This window comes from Macaca fascicularis, chromosome 9 (assembly GCF_037993035.2).
Source record: "Macaca fascicularis isolate 582-1 chromosome 9, T2T-MFA8v1.1".
Taxonomy (NCBI): domain Eukaryota; kingdom Metazoa; phylum Chordata; class Mammalia; order Primates; family Cercopithecidae; genus Macaca; species Macaca fascicularis.
The window spans coordinates 135,335,466-135,360,129 of NC_088383.1; the positions used below are offsets into that span (position 1 = coordinate 135,335,466).

The 24,664-nt window shown below is 38.4% G+C and overlaps 1 protein-coding gene across 1 annotated transcript in view; it reads right to left on the minus strand.

Annotated features, from left to right (window-relative positions):
* The window catches only part of ADAM12 (ADAM metallopeptidase domain 12), a 375,641-nt gene that overhangs the window by 349,854 nt on the left and 1,123 nt on the right, over positions 1-24,664 (minus strand). The window lies entirely within an intron of this gene.

The following is a 24,664-nucleotide window of genomic DNA, read 5'->3' on the forward strand; positions in this document are numbered from 1 at the left end:
TTGGCTCAACAAGAAATAGCAAAACCAGTATGTCTGTAAAAAGTTCAAAAATCTGTACGAGATTTATGTTCCATGAAGATGTTGGGGCCAAATAATTTTAAGAGAGAGTTTTTAAAAGCCCCATATATGACAGATTATTTTCATATAATTTTTACTGTCCCAAAAAACACACAGTAAAAGACTGGACAAAAGAAACTTTAGGATTATAGCTGATTGCTAAAATTGCCCTAATACTTTACCATCCCTCTATCTGAGCCCCAAGGAATCCCTTGGCTGGGAGTGGGATATGGCTTTTCCACTCCTCTTCTGAAGAGGTAGAACCTACCTCCCCAGTTTGCCTCCCTGACAGGTCAATGGAATGTTAGCAGGTGGGTCCAAAGCAGATGCTTGAAATGGGCTGTGTCTAAGGACATGTCTGTTCTTATGCCTCTGCCTTCCCTATGAGAACATGCTGGGCTAGCCTTCTAGGGAGATGGGAGAGACATGGAGAAGAGCCTGGTCACTCTATTATACTCAGCAAGCCCATAAACACGGCAGCAAGCCTAACGGAGACCAGAACTGCCCAGCCTAAATCCCTGACTCACAGACACATGAGCTAAAGATGTGTTTTACTGTTTTAAGGCCACTGAGTTTGTGTAAATAGAGAACTAAGACCACTTTCCTTCTTAATATAGATGCAAACAATCTTAGTTAGAACACTAAGGGATTAAATTCAGCAGCATATTAAAAATATGATATGCCTTGACACAGCAGGATGTATCCCAAAAATATAAGAATATTTTGATATGGGGAAATCCATGAATGAATATTTATATCAATAAGTCAATTAATATTTTTATCAGGTCACAGGATTTAAAAAGAGAAACACAATATGGTACCTCTGTAAATGTCTAAAAAAAGTTAATAAAATTCAATATCCGACACTGTTTTTTTTTTTTTAAAAAAAAAAACTATTTGAAAACTAGAAATAGGTTCTTTCTTAAAATCATAAACTCACATCTTAAATCAACAGTCATACTAAAATCAATGGTGAAATATCAGGAGCCTTCCATTAAAAAACCAAAACAAAAGAGGAATTATTGCTATTTGTATACATTTTTATAGCAATTCTTTATGTTTGAGACACTGCAATAAAGCAGTAACAATTCAGGGAAATAAATGTTAGAAAAGAAAAATTATTTATAAGTGATATGATTAGTTACCTAGGAAACCCAAGAAAGTCAACTGAACATCTACTAAAACCAGCAAGATATTTTAATAAACAGGCTAGTCCCAGAATGAGTGTATATAAACCATAAACCAATACAAGAAATATCATTACTAAAATAAAATTGAAAATTGGACTCCATTTATAATGACAAGAAAAGAAAAACAACCAGAAAAATAACACCTAAAAAATACTTTGTAAGAAATGAGTGATATGCTGTTCATTACAAATTATGGCTCACAAAAGGGTAATGCTGTCATATATAAACAGCACTTAGCAAATCAATTAAAGGAAGACAAATCCTCAATAACAAAGTGACCAAAGGATATGAACTAACAATTAAAAAAAGAATCACAAATTGTTGATAAAATAAGGGGGGGGGGAATTAAACTGCATTATGAAGAATTTAAAGAGAATCTCCTTCCCTCAACTCCTCCATCACCATGCTACCTTTGTCCTTGTTTTAGTGTACATGAATTTCCATTAGATTAATATTCCTGGACTCTCTCCCTTGCCCTAACTCCCCCAGGTAAAGAATAGTGATGTATATAAGAGTTTCAAAGAAGGAACTGAATTTTGTGGCTCATTTCTTCTGGGATCTCCCTGTCACCTTGGATCTGTCTACAGCACACTCACTCTGGTCTGCCCTCTGCCATATGTTAAGGGATATGACCCTATTGGGCAAGATGCTACATTTTAATATTATCCAGTATGATTGGTGACTCTCAAATTTGGAAGTAAAGCAGTAATAAGCCTACTCAGCCAAAGACCTAAAGCCAAATTCTACTATCAGCTGTTTATTAATAACAGATAGTTTGTTCTCTAACATTCTGCTTCCTATGCCATCGTTTACTTCTGAACCTAACAGGGGAAGGAAGGTGTTGTTTAATAGACAACTAAGACCCCAACAATAAATTTAAAATGCAAGTTAGAATATTTTAACCTAGAAAATTGGCAAAGAAAATATGATAATAATTGGTAACAATAATTCCACTAGCTAGGAATTAAAAAGCTTCAGAGACACAGGCCAGGAAGAACATAAAGGGGTGTATTAGTCTGTTCTCATGCTGCTATGAAGAAATGCCCAAGACTGGGTAATTTATAAAGAAAAGAGGTTTCACTCACAGTTTCACGTGGCTGGGAAGGCCTCAGGAAACTTGCGATTATGGCAAAAGGCAAATGGGAAGAAAGGCACCTTCTTCACAGGGAGGCAGGAAGGAGAAGTGCTGAGCCAAGGGGGAAAAGCCGCCTTATAAAACCATCGGATCTCATGAGAACTCATTCACTATCACAAGAATAGCATCGGGGTAACTGCCCCCATGATTCAATTACCTCTCACCAGGTCCCTCCCACAACACATGGGGGTTATAGGAACTACAATTCAAGATGAGTTTTGGGTGGGGACACAGCCAAACCATATGGAGCAGCATAGCCATTGGAAAACCAATTACAACACATAGCACAAATGTTAAAGGTGCTTACTCCTCTCTGATATCACTTGCTTTTTAAGTGCAGTCCTGCTCACATTTATTGTGATTTCTTTTAGATTCTAAAGTTTATTTATATGGAAAGTAATCAAGAAGGTACAAAAATTCTGAAAGAATATTCTGAAAAGAATATTAGATCTACCAGGTGTTAGAGTTATCAAATAGCAATAATTAAGCATAGAGTCCAAGAGTAGACAGATCAATATAAGTGAATGAAAGTGAGAAAAATTGACACAAATATGTATAAAACTCTACCAAACAAGGTAGTATTTCAAATCAATGGAAGTAAAATAGGCAGTGGTTATAACTGGGTAGTCATCTGAAAAGAGAATGGATTCCTATCTTCACTTTTTATGTAAAAATGATAGATGAATGAATAATTTAAATACAAAAACTAAAACTATAGAACTACTGTATGAAAACACTGCTTCCATATTAATTTTATGCAGCCTTTTTGGATGTCACAGCAGGATGCATGATCCTTTCTATAGCTCTCTAAGTTAAAGATACATATTCTAATCCCTATGGCAAGCACGAAAATATAATAACAACACGAAGAACTACAGCTAAAAAAGGGAAATGTTAAAACTACTCAGTACAAAAGAAAACGGGAAAAGAAGGGAAAAAAAACCAAAACCATACTGGGCAAATAGTAAAAGATAGCAAGAAAATGAACGTAATTCTCCATAAGAATAATTAAATGTAATTGGATTAAATATTTCAATTAAAAGGTAGTGACTCTCAGAAAACATTGAAATGCAAAGTGAATATACACTGTTTAAAAGAATGCACTTTGAGCATAAATATAGATACACTGAAATTTTTTTAAATGAAAAAAGATGCTCTGTGCATATATACACAAACACTAAGCATAGGAAAGCTGAGGTGGCCATATCAATGTTAGTCAAAGGCCATATCAATGTTAGTCAAAGTCAGTCAAAGTGTGGGACAAAAATTACTACCAGAGATAAAAAGGAAATTTCATCAGGATAAAGAAGTCAATTCATCAAGAAGACATAACAATCCTAGATGCATATAAACCTAAAAAGAGTTTCAAAATACATCAAGAAAACTGATAGAACTGAAAGCACAAATAGATAAATTGGCACTTCAGTTAAAGGTTTTACTCCTCTCCCAATAATTGATAGAAATAATAAACAAAAAATATTAGTAAGTAAACACCATCAACTATGCTATTTACAGGACATTACCCTATACAATAACAGCAGAATTTACATTCCTTTCAACCATTCATGGAATATCCATCAATAAAGACTATGAGCTAGAGTATAAAACAAGTCTCTAACAAATGTAAAGATAAAAGTAATAAAGAAAACAATCTGATTATAAGAAAATAACATTAGAAATTAATAACAAAAATCTTAACATCTCAAATATTCAGAAATTTAAAAACATTTCTAAATAAGCTACAAGTCACAGAAAAAAATTACAAAAGAAATTTTTAAAATATTTTAAACTAATGATAATGAAAAAATAACCTACACAAATTTATAATACTCAGCTAAAGGAGTACTGTACCAGGGATATTTATATTTCCAAATGGCTGTACTAGAAATTGAGAATGTTATGTTAATATTCAAAGTAAGGATCAACTAAAAGCAGCTAAAGAGCAAATCAAAGACAAACTAGAAGGAAAGCAATAATAAGTAGCAAAAATTAAAAAAATAAATAGCAAAAGAGAAAATCTTTGAAACCAAAGTTGGTTGTTTGCAAACACTGATAGAATTGTTAAATTCCTAGCAGGATGAAAAAAAATGAGAAAAAAATCATAATTTACCAATTTTAGGAATTAAAGATGGGTACATCATTACAGATAATACAGGCATTAAGTGATAAGAAAATACTATGAAAAATGTTATGCCAATACGTTTGTTAACTCAGACGACATGCACATATTTTTTGAACCTCCAGGCCCAGATGGCCACACTGAATAATTCTATTAGACATTTAAGAGAGAAATAATAACAATCTTACATTAACTTTTTCACAAAATACAGAAAGTTAGAAAACCTTAACTTATGAGGCCAGTATAACCCTGACACCAAAACCAGGCAATGATATAACAAGAGAAATAGCACTATCTCTTATAAAAACAGACATAAAATCCTTAAAATATTAGGTAATAAACCCAGATCCCTCTCTATATGTACATAAATGTATATGTGTGCATGTGTATGTGTGTGTGTATAAACGTGTGCATATATGTATATATGTGTGTGTATGTGTATATATAATATAGGATAAACAACAAATGAATGGGCATGCTAATTTGTGAAAACCTAAGTAGGTCTTGTAGTCCATATTCCCAGGACTATAACTAATCAAGCTATCCAGTTGTTATTTATATTAAAACTCCTCAGAAACATAAATTTCATTATTCCTTTGATAACTTAATTCACTGTTTTATGATCCCAGGTTAGATTTTGTGCTTTTTTTCTTCTTTTTTTTTTTTTTTTTTTTACAAAGGACTGAAGGCAAACCACCAAAAGAAAACTGTATTGTAACAATAAATACGGTACAACTTTAAGAAATGTACTTTTAAAATTACTATGAGTATCAATAACAACTTTTCATGTTAAGTCTTCCAATTTTTGCATATAAAAATGATTTTCATCAAACCACTGAAACTATCCACTGTGGATGTAAATAAAATAACCAAGTTCAATGTAAGAAAGCAGCATAAAACAAAGTAAAACTTGTGATTTGCAAATTAGCCTGATGTAAGTTTTTTGTTGGTTTGTTTGCCTTTGTAGTTGCAGAAGGTGAGCTCTGTTTTAGAAGGAGTCATTTCATTCCCCAATTGAATTTTGACTCATTTAGGTTAAAATCACTTCAAAAGTTTTAAATGAGGGTAGAGAAAATAAAAAGGAAAAAAAGTAAATATATAGTTAAGTTTATCATCACCAGGTCACTAAATGCTAGCTATAGAATATCCAAACCCAAGCAAACGCATAGAGTTCTTCATGCCCATCCTCACATCTGTACATTTCTCAGGCAGATCAGAAGAACAAGCTAAAATTAATAGAGACCTCTTGTGATTTTTATTAAACTATCACCTCACATTTTCTACCCAATATAAAAATCAGCATCCATAACAGCATCACAGTATTTCCAAAAGATGTTCCTTTTGTATCACTAATATTTACAAACTACCTTTTCCATATCAAATATTTGGACACATGGTCTTTTTTCAAAAAGACTTTCCAAATATGCAAATTCATTTACATGAAAGGTTGTACAAACACAAAAAATTTAAGAGTAGAGCTTTAGTGAATCAAATTTGTTGAAATGAAAAAGCAGCACATCAAGTGGGACTATTTACTCATCATGCCAATATTTATTGAGCAGCTGTGATGTGCTAGGCATGGGGGACCCAACAGAGAATAAGATGGATGTGGTCTGTCACCACAGAGCTTAAATTCTAAACAAGAAGACAAACTGTTGATTAGAATGTGATAAGTGCTCTGATGGAGACATAGCATTTTGAGAACATTTAGCAGGGGGACCTTTCCTTGACTGGGGTTGGGTGGGAAGGTCCAAGAACCGGCTGCCTGTGAGGAAATGAAGTCTAAGCCAAGGAGGAGTTCAGCCAAGTGTTGGAGTGAGAATGGGAAAAGAACTGTCAGGCAAAGGTAATGAAGATGCTGTAGTAAAAGGACATGAAACAGCTAGGGAACAAAAATGCAGAAACAGAGCCACCTTACCAATCAGATGCTGCTGCCAGCTCCAAGACCTGTACATAGTGAGTGGACACCTCTGAAAACAGAAGCTTCCACCTGTCAAAGCCATTCCTGATATTTACAATGCTGACTATCTAATTAACTCACTGTGGTAGACTGTTGAGATGGTTCCCAGTGCCCCCGCCTTCTGGTATTCACTTCCATGTGTAACCCTAGTAGGGTTAAAATAAAGCAAGTCACTAGGTTTCTTAACCTAGTGACTTGCTTTTAACCAATAGACTATAGCAATATTCACGGACCATGATTAGATTATACAACTTGTGATTTTGTATTGTTTGCAGATTCTATTGCCTTCTCAGTCTGCAGGCCTTGATGAAGCAAGCTTCTATACTGGAGAGAATACTGATTAGGAAAATGGGAGCCAGTTAGGAACTGAGACCTTCAGTTCAGCAACTCAAGGGACTGAATTCTGCCATGGTTCTGTGAGCTTGAAAACAGATCCTTCCCAGTTGAGCCTTCGAGTGAGACCCAATCCTGGCTAACACCTTGACTGAAACCAGTGAGAGAAGCTGAATTAGAGGACCCAGATAAGTTGTGCCTAGACTCATAACCCACAAAAGCTGTGAGATTGTACACGGGTGTGATTGTAAGCCACTAAGTTGTGGCAATTTGTCATACAGCAATAAATAACGAATGCACTCATGCATGTGTGTTTATCATGTTTACAAGTATTTTCTATAGCCATCATAGGTAGAAGTTATTAGGTTCAGTCCTGCATTTTATTTGTGAGAGAAAACAGAAGATAGTGTACTTAATTGTTAAACAGTAAGTTTCTCCTTCAAAAAGAATACATTTTAGCTGGTAAGTCCACATGCTCCTTTGATGCGAAAATGAAAGGTCAGAAATACCAGGCCCTGCAAATGGGTCTCCAGTCCCATTTTTCCTGCCAGTCCTTGCAGGTCAGAGCCCACAGGACAAGTTCCTTGGATTCACACAGCTAAAAATTCAAGTATTGTTCTATCTCAGTGTGTTCCTAAGGTTCTCTCCTCAAATCCCAATGTCCCAAGATAAACACAAGCTGAGATAGCTGCAAATGGTTTGGAGTACAGAAGAGTTCCTGGACATCATAGGTCTTCGCTTGGCAGTCCAGTGGTTTAGTATGTGGGCCCTGAAATCAACTGCCTGTTTCAATCCTGGCTCAGCCTCTAATAAGATGCAGAGGCTAAGGCAGATCACGAGTTCTCTATGCCTTAGTTTCTTCATCTGTAAAATGGAAATAATAATGGCTCATACCTCTAAGGGCTATAAGGATATCTTAACCACATAATTCATGTAAAGGGATTAGTCCAGAGTCTGCTGAATGCTTTGTTAACTGCCAGTGTCATCACTATTACTGTTATTCGTGTAAGTCCCATGTCTAGTACATTCCCTATTTGTGCAGTAATTCACGTGCATAATCTCAGCTGTGCCACCTTGTAGCTGCATAACTGCACAAGCTGAATGTCCTAGCCTTGGCTTTCCTATTTGGAAGAAAGAGTGGTCATAGTGCCTGCCTCCCAGGACATGGTGAGAATGTATGAGAAGCCCTTGGACCAGTGCTAGCACAGAAACCACACAGGCAAAATCCCTTATGGAATTCCTCAATTCTATCCTATAAAGAAAGAGCAATTACCACTCAGAAATGTGATTGTTCTCCAGGTACACAGATAAACCTGCAACCAGGAGCCCTTGGGTGTTGTCTGATCATGTGCTGAACTAAGACTGAGTAAACATTTTAGAAAATTCATTTGCTGCTGTGCAAGTCAGAAGATATGGTAGCTGCAATCCACAGTTTCAGAAAGATTCAGACGAACAATCTTAGTAGTGTGGGGGAGATATTTCCAGTCACTTATGTTTTGCTGCAAATTGGGAAAACACCACCAATATTTGGTCTTAGAGTGGAACATTTCTGTCAGATTCTGGATGTTCTAAATTTGTATTGTTTGGAGCCATAAGGATGCAGAGTGCTTAATGGGCTTCACTGCTGCAATCACATGCTCTAACTGGTAATTAACACATAAGTCAAGAATTTATGTGTCTGCTTCATCCACAAATGTGAGGTTCCTATTTCTACAGCAATTCTTATTCATGCCAACCCAATACCCTGAGAGGCATGTTAAATTTTATTTGCCTTGCCATTCTACGTTTATCCTCCCTCCCACACCTCTTTCTCAAGAAGTCAGTGGAAGTTGAAGGCCAGGAAAACTCATGCCCCTGGCCTGGGCATCTGCCACCATTCATTCTCTGCAGCCCTTATGCCCAGTGCACAGTGTGTCCCATACAGCAGAGAAGAAGGAAACTAACGACCATTTTGTGTGCTATAAGTAAATGATATTTGAAAGAGTTCACATTATTAATGCAATCTCAAATAGTCCTGGTTAACAGAGATGCCCCTGATGGTAGACTGATAAATAACAAAGATGGAAACATGAGATTTAAGGTAGGAGAAAAAGGAATAGAAACTGCCCTCCTCTCCCAAATCTCTGCCACCCCCTCTGCCAAACTTTGGGATTAACTTGGACACCCATCTACCACGAGCAGGAGGGGACGGTGGCTCATGGATGCTGAGAACCTGTGCCGTCCGAGGCATGAGGGCAAACCTCAGCCACTGAATGAACAAATGAACAGTGGTACCATGTGTCCCCCTGTACCATCGAAAGAGAAGACCTTAAATTACAAAACACATCCCCCAACATCTCCCTCATTTGATATTCACCACAATCCAGGGAGGTAGGCTGCATCCTTGTTCATTGTTGACAAAGAAACTAAGTTCAGAAAGATTTAGTGGGTTCCTCAAGGTCACACAGCTATAAAGAGGCCAAGCTGGAACTCAGAGCCACTTCTCACTCCAAGTCCAGAATTCTGGCCATGATCCAAGCCACCTGTCAATTTTATAACTACAATGCCAGAATACACAGCACTCTTGACCCACTAAATCCATAAGGAAGTAACATCAGGAGAGATAAGCTGAAGAAATCTCATTATTTTATGTCACTGAAGTTCATAAGAGAAGCAGACGCTTCTACTAGGAGCTTTTGTGCTTGAAAACAGTTGTCTTGATTTAGCTTTTCAAACCATATCCTATCACAGCCCTTTCTGCCTCCCTCTTTTGAAATTGCTTCCTCACTGAGCCTCTGTAACCAATGGCTTAGTCTTCAGCAGTGCTGAGGGAGAAAGAAGGATGACAAGCACCTTTTTAAAGGAGAGCAGAGACGAAAAACAGAGAAAAGAGACTAAAATATGTGAGAAAAAAGTTTCAAGAGAACCATCTATTGCAGCTGAATAAATTATGCTCCAAGGAGCAGACTCTCCCTACTAAGAAACTGGAAGTAAAGCTTAGTGAATTGAATAGACTAAATCTGACATGTCCAAATTCTAGTGGCAAATCAGGCATCTGATTTTCTTCTAGATAAATCAGTGGAGAAACCAATCTATATGGAATTGTAGCATTCATTCTGAAGGTTACAAAAATATACAAATGAGTATTTCCATTGTCGGCTTACTCCATTGTACAATCTTCTCTGTATACTAGAATGTTTAAGTATGGGATGAATTCACTATACACTCCTGGAAGGCTCACATGACTGGAATTCTGTTGACACCTCTGCTGGCAGAGCAGCGGCTTCTGGGAGTGTATGTTGGCCTTGCTTCCCAGCTGTTCTCATTTTGCCTCCGCCAGAGGGAGATGGGAACAGCTGATGGCTTCACCCCCAAAGCTCAGCTTGGCCCCATCATTAGCACATCTCACCCCGGCAGCTGCCAAGGCAAAGACTAACATGCCAGCAGGAAAGCAGCTGACTGACTTTTCTGACTGAGTGTTTGGAGTACTGGAAGTTGAGAATCAAGCTGCCAAGCGGGTTCAACTCATTTTCTGTATGTTTTTACGATCCACTCACTCTAGAGGCCATGAAATGAGGGTGTCTGTTCTTCTTAACACTGTATCCCCAGTTCCTGGCATAAATCTGGGATTACAATAGGCAGCAAACAAATGTGTTGACTAAAAGAACCAGAGAATCAATATTGGAGATGTCCAGTTCTGAAAACACAGTGGACTGAGCTGACACAGCTAGAAAACCTTTCTACTACAAACACAGAAACATGTTAAATAAAATGTGACAACCTGTATAACTGAACTAGAAAGAAGAGAAAGGAAATTATCAGGGAATTGAAGGAATTCCTAGCCAGAGCATCCACCCACTGCCAAAGTCATGGAATCCCAGAGGCCTGGCAGATACAAGCCTTCAGCCTGGAAACCATGAGTTTAGTAACAGGAGGCATGATCTTGAACACCATGAGTCAGAGAATTCTAGCTAAGATCCTTGAGTAAAACCAAGCCCAGACAGGCCGCCCTTCCCAAGTCATCAGGGCTAGAAAACCTCTACCAAATGCCACAGGGAAACTTCAAAGTGACATGTCTCCCCAGAGATCTGGTGAGGGTTAGGGAGTTTTGCAAGAGAAACAGAAACTTCAAGCCTTTGCCACATGGGTATGGAGACCAAAATTAGAATAGCCATGTGGTGTAAAATTCCCACAATAACTGGGCTTAGACAAGGGAAATCCCTGCGGCATCTGTCACGAGTAAACAGATTCTGCTCCACAGGAACTCTCCTAATCCAGGGTACATAGGGCTCACATGAAGTGGGTAGCAGTGGAGGGAAAAAAAGCTGAAAATGAACTCACAGTTTAAAATTGTAAGGCATTGGAAGAGATAATCCACGGTAATACAGAATCAGCATCCTAAGAACTTGAAATAACCTGAAATGGATAACAATAAATAAATCCCAAGTTATTAAAGACATGTAGGAATACAAAGAAAAGATAACAAAAGATAATTTTAAAATATTACATTTTAAAAAGATCTGGCAAGTTTGAAAAAGAGCAAAACAAAGCTTCCATGCGTGAAAAATTAAAGATATTGAAAAACGTTAAGTCAATAGACAGTTTAAACAGCATTTAGACACAGCTCGAGAGAGAATTGGTAAACTGAAATTTAGACTTGTAGACATCACCCAGAATATAAAGCAAAGAGTGATAAAGAGATGAAGACAAGCTAAAAACAGGATGACTGAATTATAAGGCCCAACTACATACAACAAAAGTTCCAAAGGAAGTGATGAAGCAAAAAGGGCAAGGCAGTAATTAAAGAGATGCTTACTAAATTTTTTTAAAATAATTGATTAGATTCAAGAAGCACAGCAAGGCCAGAAATACACAAATTTAATATGAAACCATATAAAAACACATGAATAAAATACAGAACTACACATACACATACACACATACTCCACCACCACCAAAGAACTACCTTAAAAGTAACCAGAGAAAAAGGCAGGTTTAGTGCAAAGGCATAGTCCTTAAATGAAAGACTCCTTAACAACAACAGGAGAGGCCAGGATACAACAGGTAATATCTGATAAAAGAAAACAACTGCCAACCTTGGTTTGGTTATCTATACATAGCTAAACATTCATGAAAAAAAAAAAAAAAAAAACCATTTTCCAGGCAAACAAATATAGGGAATTTGCTACTCAGAGACCTTCGATGGAAGACTACTTCAATAAGAAGCAACTGGATCCAGAAGTGGAAGTGGTTTGCAAAAAACCATGGAAAAAAAAAAAAGAAAGAAAAGAAAAAGAAACGAAACTGGTTGCATTGGATAAATCAGCATAAGCCTGGACTGCTCAGCATAGAACAAAGCCTAGTATTTCCCCACTACATTTTTTGTTGAGAGATGTGTTTCAAAATGGCAGAACTAAAATTCTAGACAATATGGCCGGGCGCGGTGGCTCAAGCCTGTAATCCCAGCACTTTGGGAGGCCGAGACGGGCGGATCACGAGGTCAGGAGATCGAGACCATCCTGGCTAACACGGTGAAACCCCGTCTCTACTAAAAAATACAAAAAACTAGCCAGGCGAGGTGGCGGGCGCCTGTAGTTCCAGCTACTCGGGAGGCTGAGGCAGGAGAATGGCGTGAACCCGGGAGGCGGAGCTTGCAGTGAGCCGAGATCGCGCCACTGCACTCCAGCCTGGGTGACAGAGCCAGACTCCGTCTCAAAAAAAAAAAAATAATAAAATAAAATAAAATAAAATAAAATTCTAGACAATAATAAAAAAAAACAGGAGGCACAGTGAAGGGCACTAAAGCATGGTTAGCCTGTAATTGTTTGGGAGGAGGCCAAAGTTATTGACTACCTTTAGACTCCATTGCTGAAGTGCAAATATTAAAAATTTAATGGTACTACTAAAACTGTGGAAAGAGAATATGTAACCTCTAAATTAATAGAACTGGGAAAAAGTAGGAGTAAATAATCCTACAGCAATAGAAGAAAGAAAAGAAAGATGTATAAAGATAGCAAAAGTTAGTTATTTTTGTTAAAGTTAAAAAAAAAAAAAAAAACAAGGAGACTAGCAATCACTTTTTTTTGTTGTTTTTCTTTCCTTGTTTTTTGAGACAGGGTCTCACTGTGTCTCCCAGGCTGGAGTGCAGTGCAAGATCAAAGCTCCCTGCAACCTCGACCTCCTGGGCTCAAGCAATCCTCCCACCTCAGCCTCCCCGTGTAGCTGGGACTACATGTGCCACACATACGATTTTTTTTTTTTTTTTTTTTTTTTTTTTTTGTAGAAATGGGGTATCCTTATGTTGCTCAGGCTGGTCTCAAATTTCTGGGCTCAAGTAATTCCCCCTCCCCTCCCGCCCCCGGCCTCCCAAAGTTCTGAGATTACAGGTATGAATCACTGGGCCTGGCTAATCCTTTTGTTCATCATTGTAACGGAGATGCTACCGAATGAAAAAAGAAAAATAAAAGCAGTAGAATGCATAAGGACTGTAAAGGAAAAAAAAAACTTACCCTTTCAGGTGATTACTCTCTTAGAATTTCTATGAAGTCAATCTACAGACAAACTATTAGAGTAAAAATTGAGCAAGCACCCAGCTATGATTTGAATCATCAGGATTAAAAACAATTGAGCAAGATTTCTGAATTCAAAGTCAACCTACAAAAATAAGTAACCTTCATATACACTGAAAAGAAAACATCAATTAGAACTTTCAATAAGGAAATGACTCCGCAGATAAAACAAAAATAGCCGTGAACTGGCACTTGTTGAAACTGAGTGATAGAAACATGGGTATTGATTGCAGTCTGTCTACTTCTGTGTATGTTTAAAACTTTTCATATTAAAAAGTTAAAATATTTTTAAAAATAGTGATACCATCTAAAGTGACAATAAATCTATTAGGTACTTACGATATCTAGAAATATATCTTACAAAGATGCGCAAGAACCTTGAAGAGAATATTATTGAAAACATATTGAATAGCATTAAAGGGAACAAATACATAGAGAAATCACCACATTCATGATGGGAAGCCTTGATGTCATGAGGATGTCAATTCTCCCCTAAATTAGCCTACAAGTCCCCATACAGTATTTTGCAAAACTTAGCAAGAAGATTCTAAAGTTCATATGAAACACTAAAGTTTCAGGAATAGTCAAGATAACTTTAAAGGAGAGGAGGGGAGAAGGAAAGGAGATGTTAAACTTTATTGAATGCTTAGCATGGTCTGAGCACTTCTCAAAGCACTGTATATGTATTATTTCATTTCACCTGCACTACGGCCCTGTGGAGGTAGATACGATTATTATCACCATTTCATCAAGAAGAAATGGGGAAAGAAAAAGATTATGTAGTTTGTTCAAGGTTTGAGGTGAGCAACGATCCCAATTTGCCTGGCACTGAGAGGTTTCCTGTGATGTGTCATCTTCAGTGCTAAACCTAGGAAAGTCTGGGCACACAGGTTGGTTTGTTACTTTCTCAAGATCACATGTCAGGAGCCAGGTGGCAGAGCTGATCTGCAAACTCCAGCAAGCTGGCTTCAGGGTCTGCCTTCTGCACCACTACATACCAACTGTATTAGTCAGGGTTCTCTAGAGGGACAGAACTCATAGAGATGATATAAAGGGAAGTTTATTAAGGAGTATTAACTCACATGATCACAAAGTCCTACAATAGGCTGTCTACAAGCTGAGGAGCAAGGAAGCCAGTCTGAGTCCCAAAGCTGAAGAGCTTGGAGTCGGATGTTCAAGGGAAAGAAGCATCCAGCACGGGAGAAAAATGTAGGCTGGGAGGCTAAGTCAGTCTAGTCTTTTCACATTTTTCTGCCTGATTTATATTCTGGCCATGCTGCCAGCTGATTAGATGGAGCCCATCCAGACAAAGGGTGGATCTGCCTTTCCCAGTCCACTGACTCAAATGTTAATCTCCTTTGACAACACCCTCACAGATACACCCAGGATCAATACTTTGCATCCTTCAATCCAATCAAGCTTAACCATCACGCCAACCAATCTAAATACTGAAGGCTTATCATGAAGTAAAGGATGCTGAGAACAGTATGAGGCTGGAACTGAGGTAAACAGAACAGTAGGACAAAGAACCCGGAAGCATATCTGTGTGTGCTTGCTGGTTATCAGAAGTGGAAAGGATTCAACACATGTTACTAGAGCAATTGGTTTTCCAGATGGGGGGAAACAGACATAGATCTCATACAATAAATAAAAATTAAATTCCAGTTATTCTAAAAGGGAACAGCAAAAATTTTAAATTGAGAAGAAAGTATCAAAATTTATTTCGGAGCTCAGGAGAGGAGGATTGCTTAAACTAAACTTAAAAAGAAACATGAGTAAACAAATACAAATAATTCAAAGAAGAAATACAAAGAACATATAAACACATAAGAATCTTAGAGTCTTTAGTAATGAGAAAAATGCCAGTTAAAACAATGAAATATTTAACATCCAGCTTGGCAACATTTAAAAAGCCTGAAAATACCAAGTATTGACAACCACATAGGTAACCAGAGCTCTCCAGTAAGTAGGCACATAAATTGGTACAACCAATCTGGAAAGCAACTTAACAAAATATGTTACAGTAAAAAATTCGTGTACTCTACAGCTCAGTAATTCATTTGTAACAGGTTCCCTAGAGCTTACACCCATACCTAAGATAGCAAGGATCCTTGCACCATCGCAATATCAAAAAGTTGGGGAAAACAGATTTATTATCGGCAGAGGAGTACACAAATTATGATTCAGCCATTCAATTAAAAGGAATGAACCAAGCACATATATGAATAAGTCTAAAATATATATATATATATTTTTAAGTTGCAGAAGGTTGTCATATATAGTAGGGTACCATTTATTTAATAGTTAAATACATAAAGAATATCAGGTATTGATTAGGGGTATGTGTGTGTATACACACACATACACACAGACCAACCAACTTCACAGGAGTACAGCCTCTGCAAAAGGAAGACTGAGATAAAATAGTCTGAATGGGTGGGGAGAAAAAGGATGGCTATAAATATATCTTTAACATTTTACATCTTTAAATGTTGAAAGTTCTGAAGCATATATAGTAGAATCTGGCTGGCAAATATATGCGTGTATAACTTATTCTATGTCCATTTTTCAATTTAAAATGGTCATATTTTAGAAATAAATGAATGATGGTGCCAGATTTCTTTTTCAATCATCTTTTACATGATCTTCTCAAATCATACTGAAATTGGCTGAAATAATGATTTTAGTTTAAAAGTTTTACTTAGTATGCTTAATTTTAGGAATGTACCTTTCCATAGGCAGACAACAGCTGCATTTTAAGGTATAATGCAGACCCTAAATCCTAATGCAGGCTCTGAAGAACACTACCAACAACAATAAAAAAACCAGGATGGAAACAAAACCAAAATAGGAGCGCTTTTACACTGTTGGTGGGAGTGTAAATTAGTTCAACCATTGTGGAAGACAGTGTGGCGATTTCTCAAGGATCTAGACCTAGAAATACCATTTGACCCAGCCATCCCATTACTGGGTATATACCCAAAGGATTATAAATCATTCTACTATAAAGACACATGTACACATATGTTTATTCCGGCATTATTCACAATAGCAAAGACTTGGAACCAACCCAAATGTCTATCAATAACAGACAGGATAAAGAAAATGTGACACTTATACACCACAGAATACTATGCAGCCATAAAAAAGGAAGAGTTCATGTCCTTTGCAGGGACATGGATGAAGTTGGAAACCATCATTTTCAGCAAACTAACACAGGAACAGAAAACCAAACACTGCATGTTCTCACCCATAAGTGGGAGCTGAACAATGAGAACACATGGACATAGGGAGGGGAACATCACACACCAGGGCCTGTCAGGGGGATGGAGGGCTAGGGGAGGGATAATATTAGGAGAAATACCTAATGTAGATGACGGGTTGATGGGTGCAGCAAACTACCATGCCACCTGTATACCTACATAACAAAACTGAACGCTCTGCCCATGTACCCCAAAACTTAAAAGTATATTTTAAAAAGTTGGTCATATATCTAGGCAATCCTTCACATACTGCCAATGTTTCCATTTTTTTTTTTAAGTAAGGCTAAGTTCTCAGATCCCGTTCAGATTCAAATGAGCATATCTCTCACAAGAAATGCTTCCATCCTATCATGGCTTCAATTACAAACATGGCAACACATAATACAAGGAATCTTTTGGTCAAATTGCAGACCAGTGCTCACCACGCCTGCTAGGGGAAGACATGTCAAGGTGTTTCACCATTTCTAAGAATGGATCATCTAAACTGATTAAGCAGTTCAAGGCTTCCTGGAGGAGGTAAACAGACAGAAAATGTAATCCAATGAAACTGTCCAATTTTTTAAACAGTTGCCAAGAAGCTGAGCTCTTAGTGTAGCCTTGGAATGACATAAAAGCTTAAAGGATAAAAAATAACAACATGATGCTGAATTATTCGGCTTCTCCATCCCATCTATCAACTGGAGGCAAGGTATATTGGGCATTAAATAAAGCACAAAAGAAACAGGATGAAAAATGGGCTGGAGAAAGCATGAAGATTGAAATGGCAGCCTGTAAGAAAGTGTAGTATTTAATGTGCACATTTCAATTGGCAAATAACGTTTATTTGAACTGCATTACCATTCTGCTGAAATTCAAGCTAATTACAATCTCACTGCTATAGTTATGGCAAAGATAGGTTATGAAATGTTTGCCACAGCTAGGTTAAGATCCAGTCTCCAGCATGAGGTAGACTAGACTGCCTTGCTCCTGACAGCGCTGATCTCACTATCTGAGGCTATCATTTCTTCTTCTGTAGAATGAGAGTACTAACAGTACCAACAAGATTCTTTCACCAGAATTGTATGAGATAGTGCATGCAAAGAACAGAGTACTGCTCCTGGCACTGACGCACTCAACAAACTCCTTTTTAAGTCACAATGTGATGGTATGACACTTTTAGGTTTAATAAAATCCAAACATATAAAGAAACAATTATGAAAAATTCACAGCAACTGCCTTCATAAACATTGTCTAGATTATATCAATTTCACTTCTCCATCCCAGAGACCTGACAATTAAAGAGCATGGACATACTCCAGAGCTGCTTCCTATAGCTCCCTGTGGGCACACAGCCAAAGGGCTGTAGGGCTAGCCATTCGGTACAGAAGAAACATCTGAAAATTCTACACCTGTCTTTGTAAATCATGGACGCTGCAGAAACAATTTAGCTTAAGGAGGCCTCTGAAACACACTCTGATACAAAATTTTTTTTCTGCAACTCTAATGAGTTCATTACAGCATCATCTACACCAGGAGGAATGTGCTTAGCTTCTTTAAATGATGTAGCTGCATTCCTTAAGAAAAATTTTGTTACAGTTTCCACAGCTGCAACATTTATCTAATTAGGTATATGTTGACTTCGAGTTTTTATAGATTTTGAAAAGAAAGTTTTGAAACATTTAAAAATGAGTTTAATTTTTGTTTCCACAAGGAAGGAGTAGAAAGTGCCAAATGACAAGTGAGAGAAAGAAAATACATCTATATGTAGAGCATGGTAATCAAAGCCTTGGCTAAATTCTAAATGTACATGGCAGAGTCACAGGTGTTTATCTATGTGCCCTGCCCAAAACCCTACAATAAGGGAATAATTATAATAGCAATAATAGGCTGTGTACCATGGTTCAATGCCTGTAATTCCAACACTTGGGGAGGCTGTGACAGGAGGATGCTTGAGCCCAGGGGTTCAAGACCAGCCTGAGGCAATAGAGTGAGATTCTATCTGTATAAAAATTTTAAAATTACATATATTTTTTTAAAAAATTTTTGAGACAGAGTCTCACTCTGTCACCCAGGCTGGAGTACAGTGGCATGATCTCAGCTCACTGTAGGCTCTGGCTCCCAGGTTCAAGTGATTCTCCTGCCTCAGCCTCTGGAGTAGCTGGGATTACAGGTGCCTGCCACCACCCCTGGCTTATTTTTGTATTTTTTTTCTTTAGTACAGATAGGATTTCAACACATTAACCAGGCTGGACTCGAACTCCTGACCTCAATTGATCCATCTGCCTCGGCCTCCCAAAGTGCTGGGATTACAGGTGTGAGCCACCATGCTTGACCAAAAATTTAAAAATTAAGAACAAATTAGTCGGGAATGGTAGTGTGTGCCTGGAGTCCCAGCTACTAGGGAGGCTGAGGTAGGAGGATCACTTGAACCTAAAAGGTTGAGGCTGCAGTGAGCTCCGATTGCACCACTGCACATCAGCCTGTGTGACAACGCAAGATCCTGTCTAAAAAAAAAAATAACAATAATAATAATTAAAAAACAAAGCAGCAAAGCTTTGGAAGATGGAAAGGGGATGGACAAGTTGTTACCTATTTAGCAGGGAAGAGAGAATGGGAACTTATGACCTGAAGAGGAGGGCAGCCATCAGAAGGTGGGATGGATAAGCAGAACCCTGGAAAGGTTTGGGAACAGGGGGCACTGGGCACTGGGCACTGGAACAGGGGGCACTGTATGGGCCAAGGCCAATACAGGCTGAGGCTGAAAGGCTGTATAAGGAGAAGCTAGAGCCCTAGATCCCTTGCAAAGCCAACACAGTTAGGTGTTGCCTGCCCTACTCTGACCAACACAGGAGGTGTATTTCTGAAGACACTGAAGTAGAGAAGTTCTGAACATAAGGACTCCCAGGAATCGTGAAGGGGGGGGGGGGAGCGTAGCAAAGTGCTAAACTGAAAACAAAAGGATTAAGTTTAAACAATATAAGCATACTTAATGGCAACACTATCTTTTTTTCCCCTGCTAAGCTCACAGGCCCTAGAGCCAGGCTTCAGTTGCCAGACTGAAATCGCCTTGGCAAGAAGCTGAAGGATTCTTCCTTGGGGAAATTGACCAGCCTAAGAAAAACAGAGTCTGTGATATGTGGATGTCTCTCAGCAAAATGAATGTTCACCAGTCAGTAAATCCATCTGTGGAAGTACACAGAATTTCTAATCACCTCTTTAATGTCCCATTATTAAATATCAACAGACAGCCAAAAATCAGACCTTTGAAGAAAGTCAGATAGATGTTAAACAAATAGGGGGGAAAGAATCTCAAAGCTAACAGTGAGAATTAGGTGAACAAAAAATGTTTAACAAGTAATGACTAACACATTTAGAGTTAATAGCAATCTTATATCCATTACAAAAAAGAAGAGGACACTACAATAAGAATAAAAGAACATTCATAGCACAAGAAACCTCTTGGAAATTAAATGTGGTAGGATAAAATTTAAAATTATTTATTTATTTTGATACAGGGTCTCATTCTGTTACCGAGGCTGGAGTAGTACAGCATGATCACGGCTCACTGCAGCTTTGACCTCCTGGACCCAAGTGATCCTCCCACCTCAGCCTCCTGAGTAGCTGGAACTAAAGGTGTATGACACCATGCCCAGTTAATTTTTAAAAAATTTATTGTTGAGATGCGGGCAGGGGTGGGGAGTCTCACTATGTTACCCAGACTGGTCTTGAACTCTTGGGCTCAAGCAATCCTCCTGCTTCAGCCTCTCAAAGTGCAGGGATTACAGATATGAGCTACTGTGCCTGGCCAAAAAATTTAAATAGAAGGGTTGGAAAATGAAATTAAACAACTGTCCCAGGAAGTAGAACAAATGCAAAGGGATGAAAAATAGATAAGAAAATTAAAGGATGTTTTCAGGAGGCTGGGACATTCAGCTAATAGCAGTTTCAGAAAAACTGTGGTAAAAACAGTGAGGAAGAAATAATTGAAGAACGAATATAAGAAAGTATATTAAAACTTGACAAAATGAATATTCAAACTGAAGGAGCCCACTGAGTTCCCAACAATTACTGATAAGAGCATTGCTAAAGCACATAATCATAAAACGCAAAAATACTAGTCACAAAGAAAAAAGATAATCACTTCCAAAAAGAAAAAAGACTACATTCAAAGGTTTGACAAGCAGAATACCATCAACTTCTCAAGCAGTAATGGCCACAGAGACAATGAAGAAATGCCTTATAAAATACTGAGAAAATACGATTTCTTTCTTGGAATTTTATACCTAAACAAACTAGCAATCAAGGGTGGAATGAATGAATGTGTGTTTATCAATATATTTTATACGAGGTATGCCAGAGACACATTCCAACCTTCTTTTTTACTCACAGAACTGTTTTGTTTGAAGCCACAATGTATATAGTTAAAAGTATTTACTTTTCTAGTATTCTGTACAAGCTAGCAGTGGCCCTGTGTCACAGTCTAGCCAATGATATCTAAGACAAAATCTACTACAAAGGCTTATGGAAATACTATTTTCCTGATGAAAATAGATTTGACTGGTTCTGCCTTTTGTCCTTTCTGCTGCATTACTGCCTGGAATGCAGATAGGATGCCAAGAGGTACAGCAGCTATCATAAGACCACAAGGAAGTAAGCATAAAGGCAAAAGTCAACATCTAAGTATCACAGATAGAAATAAAAGAAAGTGCTTGGGTGACCGATCACATCACTGACCTGCCACACTAGTTACACCAGCCACCAAACTACTTATTTTGCAACTGCTTATAAAGAACACAAGCTTGTAAAAATTGCTGCTGTCACTTTTTTTTGTTGTTTGCAGCTGAAAGCATCCCTGACATATTCACAAGTTATCAAAACAAAAAATTGTATCTCCCCAACACCCTTCCTCAGGAAGTTACTGGAAAATGTGCTCCACAGAAATGAGGAATGAACTCTAAGAAAAATGTATAGTGCTCAGAATATAGATGATTCAACACAGGAAGGATACAAGAGGAATTCTTAGTGTCTTGGTAATAAGGACAGTCCTGAGATGACAGCTGTAATGTGTGCCTACAAAGTAACCCAGTCACATTGGAAAAGGAGGATGAAGGGCTCCAGGAAAGATGACATCAAGAAAAAACAATCATGGCTAGACTACCTGAGGTGTTGGATCATATTGAAAGGAGGTTGATAGTTCTCCTAGAAAGTGTGGAGGTAAAATAGAGGTTGTGTAAGGAATGAGAAAAACCAAAAACCAAGTATTCTCCCTACTCTCACACTCAGTACCGAATGTTTCACCTCTGGTCACCCAAATGTGTGGAAATCTCTCCCCACCAACCACCAGTTCTTCAGTAGAGATCAACTGGGAGTCCTACAATTGAACTCTATTCTGACTCTATCTACCTGGAGAAAGCATCAGATCACACAGGTTAGGGGCTCAGTCCCACAAAACATCCCCCCCATGTCAGATGCCAATCACAAGTAGTAGGTTGTCACACCTATAATTCTGACCAACTAGCTATAAATTGGGGGTCCACAACCCCCTTCTCAGGTTCAGTTAATTTGCTAGGTGAGCTCACAGAATCCCAGAAAATGCTTGCTTATATTCACCAGTTTATTATATAATGAAGGATGTAATTAAGGACACAGATGAACAGCAGTTGGAAGAGATGCAAAGGACAGAGAATGTGGAAAGGGATGCAGAGCTTCTATGCCCTCTCTAGATGCACCACCCTTCAGGAACTTTGATTTGCTCATCAATCTGGAAATTCTACAAACCTTGTCCTTTTGGGGGTTTATGGAGGCCTAATTACATAGGCATGATTAATTGCACCACTGGCGATCAAGTCAACCTTCAATCCCTCTCCCCGTCCCTGGAGGTTGCAAGAAGGGTGGCACTGAAAGTCCCAACTCTAATCATGCCTTAATAAGCTGATTAGCATACAAAAGACACTCTTAATACCCCAGAGAGTCCAAGGATTTTAGGAGTTCTGTGCCAGGAACCAGGGGCAGAGACCAAATATACATTTCTTATTATATCACAATATCACAGCTTGGTGCACAGAAAATAAGGCAAACAAAAATCAAAACAAGGCAATCATTAACTCTAGGAAAAGCAAAAAGTTACAAGAGGGATGAAATGCCATAAAACACTGCATGGCAAAACAGTGAAAAGTATTTGCAAAGTCTTCTTAGTGCAAACATTGAATTCTTTTTAAAGATGGCACTACTATATTGGGTAGTTGAAAAGAAGAGAAGGCAGTGTGTCTGGAGTAGAGTGAGCAAAGGGAGAATGGTAAGAAAGGAGATCAGAAAGGAAAACAGGAATTAGGTCATGCTGAGGTTTGGATTTTCTTTCCTAAGGGTGCTACAGAGCCACTGGGGAGTTTCAGACAGGAAACTTGAATGCTGTAACTCATGTTTGAAAATAATAACTTTGGCTGTATTGTGGAGGAGAATATACCATGCAGGGATAAGGTGAAAAGCCAGTAGGCCTGTTAGATAAGAGGAATAAGAGGCTTCTGCAGAAGAGATTTTTTCCTATAAGGTGGCCTGGACTGGGAAAGGCACACTTCGGGACATAAGGAAGTGGGTAGATGGGAATATGCTTAGGAGGTTGGTGGCTTACGGAGTAAAAAGGGAGACACAGGGATGACCTTCCTACATGTCAGCACAAGGCATCTGGAGAAGGCAGAGGAGGTTGTTACTGGGTTCAGGAAGACTGGGGAAGGAATGATTTGCAACTAGAGTCTGGGATCTAGGGCTCTGTTTTGGACTTGTTAGGCTGAGTTGCCCCCAGAAAGTACCAAGTAGGCAACTGTGCCAGGGCTCAGGGTACAGACAAGGCTAGGAAGAAACTCAGAATATGCTCAGTCTCAACAGGTAGTAATTCCTCCTTTTCTCTTGCCAATGCAAAGAAATGTTTCATTATATGTTTGGAGTTTTAAACAGCCTCCGTGGTATGATTTGGGGCACTGATTGATTGAAGACTTGATACTGAGAATCTAAGGCACTGATTGATTGAAGACTTGATACTGAGAATCTAAGGGTAAACAAGCAGTGAATCCTGGAATATATCACAAAAGGTAACCCACTCGAAGTGCTTAGGCCCCCCTGGTTTTCTATTTTGGGTCGTATCTCTCTTAAGGAAACAGTCTCCCCACCAAAGTTGAAGTCATAAAATAGTAAAAGTCCTCCTCACACACACACACCCAAGAAACAATTTCCCATGATCAGCTGGATTTAATAAACATTTTTAACTGATTTAATAAACACACGCCCAAGAAATAACTTCCCATGATTAGCTGGATTTAATAAGCATTTTTAATTGATTTAATAAACACATGCCCAAGAAATAATTTCCCATGATTAGCTGGATTTAATAAACATTTTCTTCTAAAAAAAATTTTGCCCCTGCTCAGTAGACTTCTGTGTACAAAGCACGTGCCAAGTTAAAGACCATGTCAGGCACACTTTGAGACACTTTCCGTTTTTTAAAAAGTTCTTTCTCAATAAACATTCAAAAGGACTAATTTGTTTAAAAGTCTTTCAAAGCACAATTCACTACAGGTCATAGAGTTATTTAAACCCTCAGCAGTATTCTTTCTTGGCTTTCTCATTGCTTTGTGCAATCTTTGTATTTAATCGTTAATCTCCAAATTGATCTTCGCAGTGTGGATTTTAACAAGAACTGGGTTTTAACCACATTACAGTAGATGCGGTGGGGGCGGAGGGCAGCAGTGGCAATCGCAAAATAAAACGTATCATAAAGTGGTAACGGTTCGTGATTGAGGCCAGTTGTTGAAAAATAAATGCCTGTTATATAGAATCATAGAAATTTAGAGCTTGCGGCCAAGGCAAGTCGTTCATCGGTGGACCGACAGCGCCCCAGGCGGCAGAAAGAAGGCGGCGGCGGCGGAGACCCGGGGAAGCTCCCGGATTTTTAAAAAGGCACCTGCTGAGTGAGTCCTCACTGTGCAAACGGGATCCACAGGTGCCCGATTTTAAGGGGATACAACTCGGGAAAATCTAAGTCTGTAAAACAACCATAAGATGCGCACGTTAAACTAAGTAAGTTCTC